General features: G+C 40.3%; 1 protein-coding gene across 1 annotated transcript in view; it reads right to left on the bottom strand.

Annotated features, from left to right (window-relative positions):
* LOC142660508 (serine/threonine-protein kinase Nek11-like) overlaps positions 1-13559 on the bottom strand; it is a 158654-nt gene that overhangs the window by 3188 nt on the left and 141907 nt on the right. The window lies entirely within an intron of this gene.

The following is a 13559-nucleotide window of genomic DNA, read 5'->3' as shown; positions in this document are numbered from 1 at the left end:
ATGGAGCCATCTACTGGGGGTGTCTGTGGCACTATCCACAAGGGTTGTGTGTGGCAGCATCTACAGAGGGCGCTGTGGCAGCATCTCCAGAGGGCGCTGTGGCAGCATCTCCAGAGGGCGCTGTGGCAGCATCTCCAGAGGGCGCTGTGGCAGCATCTACAGAGGGCGCTGTGGCAGCATCTACAGAGGGCGCTGTGGCAGCATCTAAAGAGGGCACTGTGGCAGCATCTAAAGAGGGCACTGTGGCAGCATCTACAGAGGGCACTGTGGCAGCATCTACAGAGGGCACTGTGGCAGCATCTACAGAGGGCACTGTGGCAGCATCTACAGAGAGCACTGTGGCAGCATCTACAGAGGGCACTGTGGCTGAATCTATAGAGGGCTCTGTGGCACGATCTAAAAAGGGGCTGCCTAATTTTGACATTTGTGTGTCTGCCAAACGCTGCCAACTGAGCTGCCGGTCTGCATTTAGCGACACTTAAACTGTAAAACTGGATTGTTGAAATAAGCACGTGGAGAAATCTCGCAAATTTCTGGTAAGTTTAAACCTAGCACTATTATTGCAGTAATGTAGTATTGTTATAGTAGTTCAAATAACGAATTAATTAACAATAATTTTGTAATGTATCAAATTTGAAAGTAATGCGGCCCGTCAACTTCACATTTTTCTATATGTGGCTTACCCGGCCGAGTTTGAGACCCCTGAATTACACCATTTTTGTTCTCTACCAGGACCCTATTGAAATATGCATATTGGGCTGATTTGGACATGCATATTCATGGAGGAATCAGGGGAGATAGCGGTCAACAGTTATGTACAGGACTAAATGAAGTCCAAGAATTAATTCAGTAAAGGAGTCTGTTAAGTGTGCTTTACTAGCAGTTAAGTGGCAGGAAATTGCTGTCTGACCACTACCAGTCACCTGGAGACAGGAAGACGTGCGCGTGCACGCACACACGCGTAGTCAATTACAGTAAGACAAATGCCCCCACCCCCTTTTACTCTTATTTATGGTATATTAGGAACAAGGTAATTTTTTTTTTTTTAAAGAGAGGCTGGTTAGTGTAGTTTAATTGTGACAGTGAGGAGGAAGTAGCTAACTTCTCCACTTGGGTTAGAATATCAATCATTATAATTGGAAGTCTGGCACATAACTGTAGGAAAAGAAAAGATAAGATTTTTAATAAATAAATTAACAATTTGTTAAAGATTTTGTTCAAATATCAGGAAATGTGCTCTAAGTGATGTCCTGATTCAATGGCTCAGGAAGCCTCAGCCCACCTCACCCTATGCAGTGCTATAATATACACCCTTAAAGTGAGTGATCTAAAAAAAAAAGTGCCTTTTGTTTATTGGGTCGTGTCTCTGAAGTGAATGGGGCTGAGATACAGTACCAGATACAGGCTATGGACAAAAGTGGTGCTATTTCTGGAAAAAAGGAGCCCCTTTCTTCTAATCTCACACCAACCCTTTAATAGTTAAAGGGTAACTAAACTTTTAACATGTCATAGTGACACGTCAGAAGTTTTGATCGGTCAGGATCCGAGCACCGAGACCCCCACCGATCCCTAAAACGAAGTGGCAGAAGTGCTTGGGGTGAGCGCTGTGCCGCTTTGTTCCTGAATGTCTTACCTTATGGACTTTCCATTGAGCCCGTACGCTGCTACGAATATAGCCGATTAGAAACAAAGCGACACAGCTTTTACCTGTGCGCTTCTACAACTTCATTTTAGCAATCGTTGGGGGGTCTCAGTGCTCGCAACCCCCACCAATCGAAACGTTTGACATATCACTATGACATGTCAAAAGTTTTTTAAAAGTGGAGTTATTCCTTAATAGGAAACAAATAGTCAAATGCTAAGAAAGAGACAGGACATTACAAAGACAGAACAACTACAAGATACATCAAAGAAACAAGACGGAACATGAAACCGAAGGATAAGAAATATAAACTAAATAGTGAGAATATGTCCAGTGAAAAGAAGATGAGAAGAAGCACAAACCTGCGCTCATAATGAGAACCCAAATGTGACAAGAAGAGGAAACACATTGTGTGAAAACAACAGACGGCGCACTCTCTGGTCTAGCTGAACCATCCAGGGTAACATACGGGATGGTTAACAATGGCAGATTCAAGCTGACTCATTACACATGTCACTAATCTCACGAGAAACACCAGGCTAGGAAATAATTTAGATGAAATGCTTGTCACACATTTCACAATATTTAAGCTTAACTCAATAAATGATGAAAACAAGGATTGTTACCCCAATTTTCTTATTTACAGATCTCCCAATCTCTATCGCCCTTACATGATTTTTATAGAGACAGGAGAATGTATTCAATTTGTGGATTTATGGTACTGGTTTGGGTACTTAAATGAGTGGTCTGCTTTTTAAAATCCCTTTTAACTGCAAATAAACTGATCACAGGATGTCTTGGTGCTGGGACCCCCAATGATCAGCTGTAATCGGCTAAGAAGCTTGGTAGTAAGTATTCAATTTCTCTGCAGCGCCTCCGGAGTAGAAAATAAGCATTGCATGGTGCCCACTGAAATCAATGGACTGTCCATGTGATTCATGGGTGTTTTGGGTCCTCCGGAGATGATCTTTATACCCATTCTCCACTCTAGATAATTGATGGAAGCCCCCAATGAAACATTCGCCATTATTGTATAAAAATGGGGTATTTAAAAATCTGTTTTCTAATGCAAGACAGACATTCTGCATTCCTCCCTTAATGAAGGGCCCTTGAGTTGTGCTCTAGTAAATCATTATTCGGTGTTATTTTGATCTCGAAAGTTGGTTTTCCAAAGTTACAACCCTGAGAGGCACACAAATCTGTTATGGAATGTAACTTTGCATAAAACTATCTTAAAGAGGCTCTGTCACCAGATTTTGCAACCCCTATCTGCTATTGCAGCAGATAGGCGCTGCAATGTAGATTACAGTAACGTTTTTATTTTAAAAAAACGAGCATTTTTGGCCAAGTTATGACCATTTTTGTAGTTATGCAAATGAGGCTTGCAAAAGTCCAAGTGGGTGTGTTTAAAAGTAAAAGTCCAAGTGGGCGTGTATTATGTGCGTACATCGGGGCGTTTTTAATACTTTCACTAGCTGGGCGCTCTGATGAGAAGTAACATCCTCTTCTCTTCAGAACGCCCAGCTTGTGACAGTGCAGATCTGTGACGTCACTCACAGGTCCTGCATCGTGACGGCCACATCGGCACCAGAGGCTACAGTTGATTCTGCAGCAGCATCAGCGTTTGCAGGTAAGTCGATCTTACCTGCAAACGCTGATGCTGCTGCAGAATCAACTGTAGCCTCTGCTGCCGATGTGGCCGTCACGATGCAGGACCTGTGAGTGACGTCACAGATCTGCACTGTCAGAAGCTGGGCGTTATGAAGAGAAGAGGATGATACTTCTCTTCACAGCGCTCAGCTAGTAAAAGTATTAAAAACGCCCCGATGTACGCACCTAATACACGCCCACTTGGACTTTTACTTTTAAACACACCCACTTGGACTTTTGCAAGCCTCATTTGCATAATTACAAAAATGGTCATAACTTGGCCAAAAATGCTCGTTTTTTAAAAATAAAAACGTTACTGTAATCTACATTGCAGCGCCGATCTGCTGCAATAGCAGATAGGGGTTGCAAAATCTGGTGACAGAGCCTCTTTAACACGCCACTCCAGGTCTTTGGAAACCCAGATACCAACCCATCGACCTTGTAATGGCTGCCATTAGTTGTGGTCATCCATGATTTCTTACTTGTTTAGGAGACCAAGAGAACTCAGAACAGATGTTGCAAATGTGCACGGTGGATTACACTGTATACCACGTTATCTTCAATATATCTTCAATATGAATGTGCTGGATCTTACATCATGGGCATTGAAATTAAACTTTTTATTATATATTTTTGTTAGGGCAGATATTCAAAACCCCAGTAAATAATGTATGAAAACTGGTTGCCTAGCAACAGGCCTGGCCTCAAGTGGTGACCATCCTAGATCTCCATGCTCTTGTAGAGACCACCATGGTCATATTTTATGTCACACAAGTGTTGGTAGCATATTGCTGATACCTCCAGCACGTCACCCTCTGCTTTTTACATTAGAAAACGGCTGCTCGGGGGAACTCGGGTGAGATTTATCAAAACTAATGCAAGGAAAAAGTGGAGAAAAAAAGTGGCACAATTACTTTTAGCAACCAATCAGGATACTGCCTTCATTTTCCATTAAAAAATGATAGTTGGAATGTGAAATGTGGAATTCCTTGCACAATTTTCGATAAATCTTTTCCAACGCGTACCCGCTAGAGGTTTTCCTGAACCTTTCTTACCGATAAGTACATGTTACCTCAACAAAAGAATGATAACTCGCGATAAGTAGGCAGCAGTTTGCATCTCTGTAGACTATAATTCTCATACTTTCCCCTGGAGAGCTTACGCAAGGGAACCGTAATCCATTTCTACTTACTGCCTCGCACTCTGGGGGCTCATGAGAAGAAAAAGCCATTAATGACGGTTTCCAGTATGCAATAATACTATACTCTGCATCCTACAAGATCTACCCGTATATCCGATTTCTGCAGACTGCCTTCAGTATTTTATGTGGCCATTTGTTTTAGCAACGATCGCTGTGGAAATTCTTATTATACCGCTTATTTTATAATCTTACAGCTCCATTGACGCAAGTTATGACTTTTATGCAGCTCGTCGCCGATCATATATAAAGATCGCCACATAAAACCCCATTGACGCACTTATAACATCACATAAAGAATTACTCAAATGTGTATACAAAAAAAAAAATGAAACGCTTAGAATTACTCTTTATATTCTTACAATGGATGCCGCCATCTTGGAAATACTAGATCTATTGTTTTGGCAAATTATTTTGCATAAAATACCGGTAATCTTCTGGATTGACTAAATGCAAAGGAGAGGGAAATGCATTTTTCGAATCTATACTATTATGGATACTAAACTGGAGCACCATAGTGTTATGGTCCAAAATTACTTAAAATAGCAAGCTGGGGCCATATTGACATGAGGTATAGTTTCTCAAACCATAAGCAGCCATCAAAAATATCGCACCCACTACACAGGACAATAATCTGGATGCCAACATTGCTCTGTATGTCAAAGGGGTTGTCAGAAATTAAAAAAACATGGCTGCTTTCTTCCAAATAAAGTGTCACACCTGTCTATGGGTTGTCTGGTATTGTAGCTCAGCTCTATTGAAGTGAATGGGACTGAGCTGCAATACTACACACAGCCTATGAAGTGGTGGGGCACTGTTTCTGGAGGACACGCCCTTTAATATTTGTGTATGACCACTATAAATTATTATTATCCCTCATTTCTAGCAAGGGCTCTATCTTAGCTACCACTGACCCTACTTTATCAGAGTCATAGATTATATAAGGAGATGTGTGTGTTCATATAATATGATGTAGCCACATTGTTTTCAAGATTGTGTAAGGATGGTCGGGAGGGGAATTGAGAATAGGAGGGTAGAATAGAGTTTGGTAGATCTTCTAGTTCTAACTTGTGATCTCCAACAAATAACCCAAGTGGAGAGTGGCTACAAATAGAATATTTTGTTCTGGAAGACCGTGCATTATACGGATAGTCAATTGATTTAAATGGGAATAATGTAATGCTTCATTTCCCCTGTGGGGGCACTGTAGGGGAATTTAACACTTGTTGCCAGGTCCCCCCACAGATTACAGCTGATCGCTAGGGAGCCTATGAACCCTATGAACAGCTTATCAACAGAGGATCCTTCCTAACAAAAAGGATTGTCAAAGTGGGCAACCCCTTTAATTGAGTTCTCCCCGTGATAATGCTTCCAGGTGTATTTTGCCATAGCATGTACTTGAGCAGATATAATGAGCCAGTACTTGGCCGGGCTGGGGGATACGTATGAGAGAGATGCTATACCATCTCAGAATAACTGGTGGAAGGGGGAGACATTGTAAATAAAATAATGAAAAAGCTAAAATCTCCGCAAAAATCTTGACTATAGACATTTTCCATGGTTTACAATTTGCTGAGTAAAAAGCCCGACCCAAATATTGCTCAACCACAGCTGATCCAAAGGGTGGAATCATTATATTCCCTGCACAATAACAGCTTGGGGGATGTGTAAAACCACAAAAGATTTGCCCTTTTAAAAATCAGCAGGATCAGAACATGAAAAGAAGCTGCTGACATACATTTTGTTTCATTACGCCGGCTTTTACAAAGCAATCAATGAGGGCTGCCGCAGGCACCTCCATCTTCTAATTAGCAGAATAAACCCGTAATCTGTTTATTTTATTCAGAATTTCTGGTCTATTCTTGTAACTTGCCTAGAAAAACCAAAAGCAACTTTCATGTGGTGCACAACTGATGTGACTGGATGCATGCTGTATACATGTTAAGTGCCCAAAAGAATCAAACTTACATTCATTCATGATTATTCCTACTGCAATTAGAGACATTTGCACTCGACGTCAGCCATTTTGGAGGTTGTAGACAATCACCTTTGGTCACCCGGTCACCCATGTATACATAAACACTACTCTGCTCTCTCCTTCCCTTCTTTTCTATGTCTGTCAGTCATGTGTAATCTAACAGTCATGCCCTTGCGTCTTCTGTGCCTTTGTGGATTAGTTACCAAGGGGAAAGCTCTACTACAATGTGCTAGGGACACCCACTTTGACATGGAGTGTAAATTATTCCATTACAGGGGTTTATGAGATCAGAAATTGTATTTTCCCACTGAAACTGCACTACTCTTTGACCATGGGTTGCATCTGGTTTTACAGCTTAATCCCATTTAAATGTAATACCAGCCACAGCCTATGGACACGAGAGGCGCTGTTACAAAAAAATAAATAAAGACATGTAAAAAAAAAAACAAAAAACAGACAATTTATTTTTCACATTTTTCACATACCTTTTAAAAAGTTATTCAATTACCTACATGGGGAAAATGCTGGGAAAATTGTCCAACCGCTAATATGAAGCCACTTTCTATGCCAGTGCAAATGATTTTTGACCCATCACTACTACTTATAGCATGGCATGAATGGAAACCTTCAGACCCATTTACAAGTCCATAGGTTCTGCTCAGCTTAGTGAATCACATAGTCATGTATCCTGGACTGATTTGGCAGATCAGGCGGAGTCACAGTAAATTAAGGCTTTAGGTAAATCCATTAGGATTTTGTGTATTTCAGCACCTTGGATGGAGCTTATAATTTGGTCCATACTTCAGCACCACGGAGAGCTCCACAGTGAATAAATGTTTCAGACCAGTAGTAAAGTGATTATGATTTTGAGTATTTCAGCACCTTGGACGGCGTTCCATGATTGGTGACATATTTCAGCCCCACTAATGGCTTTCGGGACAACGTGCAGCTATTTTTTCTAAGGCTCAGTTCATATCTCGCAGTTTGCAGTATGCGCCGATACATACATTGAAAAAGTTTCAAAAACTTTTTTGTCATATACGTCACATAGGTTTTTATATGTTTGTCTGTTCTCACTTCTGAAAATGTGTAAGTTTTTGTTCATGAGAAAAATCAATAAAGATTTGTAAAGTCAAAATATAAAGGAAGTAGTAGGGATTGCAGTGTTTTCAGGGGGAGGTTCTGTTTTGTCACATGATCTGCGTGATTTCAGAAATATGGTGACAAAAACGTATACGTTTGACGTATGCAAAATAGGGTTTTATGTCTGCATACGTCACCCATACGTCGTCCAATGACTTCAATACAAGAAGAAAAATATAATTTTGACACATTTTTGAAAAGTACTGATAAGTATAGTAGACTACGCTTTTCGGAACCTTGAAAAATAAAGGATAGGACGCAAGCACACGAAACGTACGCACAAACTGTACTGTTGGGACATCCATCGGGTCCATAAGAATCAATGTACATGCTGTGGCGCCCATTTTTACACTTTTTTCATGTAAAAAATGGACGTCAGACCTACATTAAAAAAAACGAGGTGTGAACTGAGCCTAAGACTTGGACAGGGTTCATGTTTACAGTCGTCTTTCAGATTAATACAATTCCCTCTGTGATTCAGGATCTTGTACAGATAAAATGTATTAACGTTTTCTAATCCTCTCACGGATATTCAATCCGCTTTCTGCAAGTTGCATTTTTTTTTATTTCAACAATATGTTTTGTCTTCTCCTGCTACAGAACGGCTGAGATAAAATCCTTCAGACAGGAAGCAGCCGAGTGTCTTGGATTACACTGAATTTAGAAAGTATATATTTAGGAATCTTACCCGTCAGGCACTACACCATGAAATAGAGCCCGAGAGGTCACAGAATCACTCGCAATACAGCAGCGGGCGCAGAAGTGCATCATATTCTGATTTACAGAGCAGCATTGTATGGATTTATCTTCTATTCAGAATAAGAAGTTACATAAAGACGACATTTTACACAGTTATGCTCCTCCGTCAGATTTGATGTTTTTCCAGATTGGCTGGGGTTGTCAAAAATTAGTTGTCCGTTTTTTTTCTCGATTTCATTTTTTTTTTTAGAAACAGCGCCACTCTCGTGCATAGGCTGTGGCTGGTATTACACGTCATCGGGATTCAGCTGTAAAACCACATGCAACCCATGATCTAGTATTATATATAGGCAATATTGAAATAGAAGGAAAAGGGCAGTGAGGTACATTGAAGCCTTTGTTAGGCTATGACCACTTTACATTTTTTTCACCTACAGTACATATGCAGCATACGTTGGGAAAAAGCTCCCGACATGTACGTTAAACATAGGCTGTGACATATTCCTAGAAATGGCATCCATCACCATAGATATAATGGTAACCATTAAACGGATTTGACGTAAACTGGGGTCATAAGAGTTCATGATGTATCCATTAAACAGATACCATTATAGTCTATGGGTGACGGATGCCACTGATAGCGTCCGTTTAACATATCCATACACCTTGTTTCCGGTCAGGGTTATGTAACTTAACAATATTGGGTTGGAATTTATACCTCATAAGACATGTGCCTGACTTTATATTGCTAAACTGTATGGGACAGCTGTCTCTTGTTATCAACGTTTCTGTTGTGTAAAAGCGATTTTTCTTATTTTTATTGTCATGATTGTTTTCAGAAGTATTCATTTGCTTTGTTTTCTTCTGTTGTTGTAAACCTTACAATAAAAATTAAAATTATGAAAAACAAAACAAAAACAAAACAAAACATATCCATCGCCCATAGACTATAATGGTATCCATTTAACGTATCCATCGCCCATAGATTATAATGGTATCAGTTTTACGTATCCATCGCCCATAGACTATAATGGTATCCGTTTTATGTATCCATTGCCTGTAGACTATAATGGTATTTGTTTAACGTATCCATCGCCCATAGACTATAATGGTATCCATTTTACGTATCCATTGCCCATAGACCATAATGGTATCCTTTTAACGTATCCATTGCCTAAAGGCTACAATGGTATCCGTTTTACGTATCAATCGCCCATAGACTGTAATGGTATCGGTTAAACGTATCCATCGCCCATAGACCATAATGGTATCTGTTTAACGTATCCATCGCCCATAGACTATAATGCTATCTGTTTAACGTATACGTCATGATAAGCCCATGACGTATACATTAACCTGTGTATACCTGTGATGTAGGCTATAGGCTTCCATGTAAAAAAGAGCAGGATCCCGAAGGATGGAATAGTCTACTTTGGAAGAGCTGCTCTATCCTTAACAAAAAGGTATACTGATGTATATTAGCCCCACTTTCCACCTCTTTCCGGCTAATGGAGCCTTAGAGTGTAAGTCGGGAGCTTTCCTGATGTACACGCTAAACGTAAAGCAAAAACATGATGTGAACAGGGCATTATGTCGAATGTTGATCTAGTAGTAATAAGTTAAAATCAAGTGGGCCTGAGTAAGGATTTATACCCTTATATATAATTCACAATAATCCAAACACCCAGATAAAATGTTATTCCCAAGGGCATAAATATTACTAAAACTCCGTTCATCTGAAGGAGCTATACAGATTAGTGGTGAGACGTCTTTAAGATTTCTATACAAATCCAGTTGTTTTTGTCATGCCCTTGCTTTATATACAGTTAAAACTTTTTGAGACAACCACAAAAACTTGACGGTAAGTGTTCGATTTCCCGGCAGCGCCACCACAGGTCAAATGAAGCATTACACGGTGTACATCCATATCAATGGGTTATCTCTGTAATGGATATGACAGGTCCTCCAGAGCAAGAGACACTCTTTGTAGCTTTTCTCCACTCCGGCCAAGAGTTCAGGATCCCGAATAGGTGAACCCTCCTTTTTTTTAACCATAAATTCCCTAATAGGGTATATATAAATTACAAAAATTAAAAAAACTAGACAACCCCTTTAAGGATTTGGATGATTTAAGTGGGGCATTGCATTTTATTATTCCATTTGAAATTTTTGCAGCATACGCTGATGTATCGAACCTGTTGCTTCACAGTTAGACTCCGCTCAGGACCTTTATTCAGCCATTCTGTTACAGGAAGAAAGCCCCTATGTCGCCATAGTAACCTCCAGCACTTTCTGATCCACTTTCTATAATTGTTCTTTAAGATAAAGGCATGTTGCACATGACAGCAGAGCTGGAACGCTGCTCTGTCTGTACTGATATTGTGCTGGGATTAGCAGTAAATTGTTATCACATTTAACTCCTTATGAATCGGGCCAACTTTGGCCTTGAAGACCAGAACAATTCCTTGATTTTTTTCTCTTTGCTTGCTGGCGCTCATAACTTCTTCATTTTTTGTTTACTGTAGCTGTACGAGACTTTGTATTTTGCGGGATGAGTTGTACTTTATGTAGGTGCCAGTTTTTATTATAAATTTATTGTGTAGGTTGTTACGGTTGTGATGATACCAAATATGTATGTGTTATTTTGTATTTTGAGACTTAGACTTAAATTTAATATACTTTATTTATTGTAAAAATGTGAATTTTTGTTTATTTTTTTATGGATTTTTTTCATTTAACATTACTTTTATTTTAATTAATGTAACTTTTTTTTTAAATCCCATAGGGGATTTTTAATTTTTATTTTTTAACTACAATGTACTGGTATATATCTATATGCCAGTACATTAGCCTGTGTACGGATAGTACACAGGCAGTTGTTAGGACATACCTAGGTGTGCCCTAACAACAGGAAATATGATCAAACAGCCCTGGGGTTCTTCAATGGACCCTGGGCTGTCTTTCCATATAAGGTATGTTCATCGATCGCGTCACAGGGTTTCCCTGTGATGTGATCAAAGGGAGGTCCTAATTCTTCTTTCAATTTGAAGGCTGTGATCAGCTGTGATCGTGGCATTTAAGGGGTTAACGGTGGTTTCCGCTGTTAGAGCAGGGCTGCGGCTGTGCGATTACCATGATGAGTATGCTCCTCGTGATGCGGCAATGTCCAACTGCTAATGATGAGCATACCCGTCATGTGTCATCAACCAGGTAATCTAATAAAAATATTTTTATATGCAGGGTCCTAAAACATGACTATTTATTAATCCATTTTATAAAAAATATTGTTAAATATTAAAGCCTAATGTCACTCAAAACCGGCTTTGCGTGTCAATAACCCTAATATAATAAAGGGGTCTAGGAAGCTGAGATATGGGGAGCTGCTTGGCACTGGAAAGATGGTGGTTAACAATGAATTTTCTTCCCTGGCTAAAGCGGACCATAGTCATTACATTTAAGAGGAAAAATCAGAAGAAAAAATGCCATGACGTCTTCATGACTTCAAAAGTGGCAATATGGGGGCAGCGGTAATCTGATACTATGGGAGACTGCACCCAGACATTACATAAGTAAATAGAGTGGGCGGGCAAAGCTGAGGATGTCACTCACAAGTGTTAAATCCCCCCCAATATTTACTTAAAGGGTAAATAAACTTTCAACAAACCTCTGCCATATCAATAGAAAGTCTATGAGCCCGCACACTGCTACATCAGCTCACCTGAGCTCTTCTGCTGCTTCGTTCTAGCGATCGGTGGAGGTCTCAGTGCTCGGACCCCCACCAATCAAAACTTCTGACATGTCACTATGATGTGTCAGAAGTTTGTTGAAGGTTTAGTTACACTTTAATAATAGGGGGGGGGGGGGGAATGACTGCTGAACAGTTACCTACAGTAAGATATTAAGCTTGGAAAAAAACGGCTGAGGCTTAGACTGCTTTGTTTCTGGTTTGGAGGCAGCTTGCAGTGGGAAACAGGTAGTCTAAGCTCCACCCCTTTAGCTAACCCCACCCAGTTAGCGAAGACTTACCCTTTCAGGTAACCCAAAGAAGAAAGAATTCTGTTGTCAATTTTATCAGACTACTAATGCACGACAGACAACATTGGTGAAGTGCAACTTTCAGGCTTCTCTGTAAAACTCCATAATTATTTGCTGCTCCGGAAATATACTGAACACTGGTAAGCCAGCTGCTCGTTTCCAGGCACAGAGAGCAACGCCTCCCGCTGGTATCTTGTCACATCTCCTTACACCTGTGCACTTTGTCTGCTCATTTCAGTCACATCTTACCAAAAAAGAAAATTTGTTGTCTTTCATTTAGATGCAGAAAACGTATAAAAAAAAACTTTCAGCAACTTATATCACCGGCGTCATAAAGAGCGCACTACAGAGGATCCACTTTTACAAATGCTCCAATATCTGCACCACCAAAAGTTGTGGCTTTTCTGATATTTGATATCTTAACAAGATAATGCCTGCCCATATGCCCTTAGTTGGTGTATGAAGTTTATAAAGGGGTTAATCCCTGTTTAGGACTCCCCTCTATTAGTCAGAGCAGAGAGTCATTAAGAAAGAGTATTCTACACTGGGGGACTCAACCTGGCTATCTATTACATGCTTGCCATTTATTTGCCTGCCCAGGATGTAATACTACCTTTACCCTATAGAAGTTGATGTAGGGGACATATATGGCCAGTTGAAATTTTCCCCCGCAATATCAGCTGATTGTTGGGGTGATTACTAAGACGACCCCTTTAAGGAACCTTGCAAATTTCCCTATAACAATTTCAGTAGACGGACTCCAGAAGTGCTGATCAGAGATGTGGAAAAAAAACAACTTGTCATGTGGACCCAACTCATCCATTAATCGAAGAGAATCAAATCAGCCCTAAATTCTTTAAAGGGGTTATATGACTTGTGAATTTTTTTTAATCAAACAGCTGCAAATGTGATAAAACAAAAAAATAACCTAGTACACACCTCTTCTTTTCGCAGATGATCCAGCGCTGATGCCCCAGCGGTCCTCCTGGTCTTTATTTACAAGCGCCCAGTATGTGACCATTGCAGAGGCTCAGCGGTCATGTGCCTGGACTTACCGTTCAGTGATGGAAGCCATGATGCCAAGAATAGGGCACATGACCGCTGAGCCCTCTGATTGGCTGCAGCAGTCACAAGCTGGCCGCTTGTAAACAAAGACCGGGAGAACCGCCGGAGTGTCAGTGCTAGATCATCATGTAAAAGAAGTGGCGAATACT

This window comes from Rhinoderma darwinii, chromosome 9, assembly GCF_050947455.1.
Source record: "Rhinoderma darwinii isolate aRhiDar2 chromosome 9, aRhiDar2.hap1, whole genome shotgun sequence".
NCBI lineage: Eukaryota > Metazoa > Chordata > Amphibia > Anura > Rhinodermatidae > Rhinoderma > Rhinoderma darwinii.
This window is presented reverse-complemented; position numbering and strand designations above follow the sequence as displayed.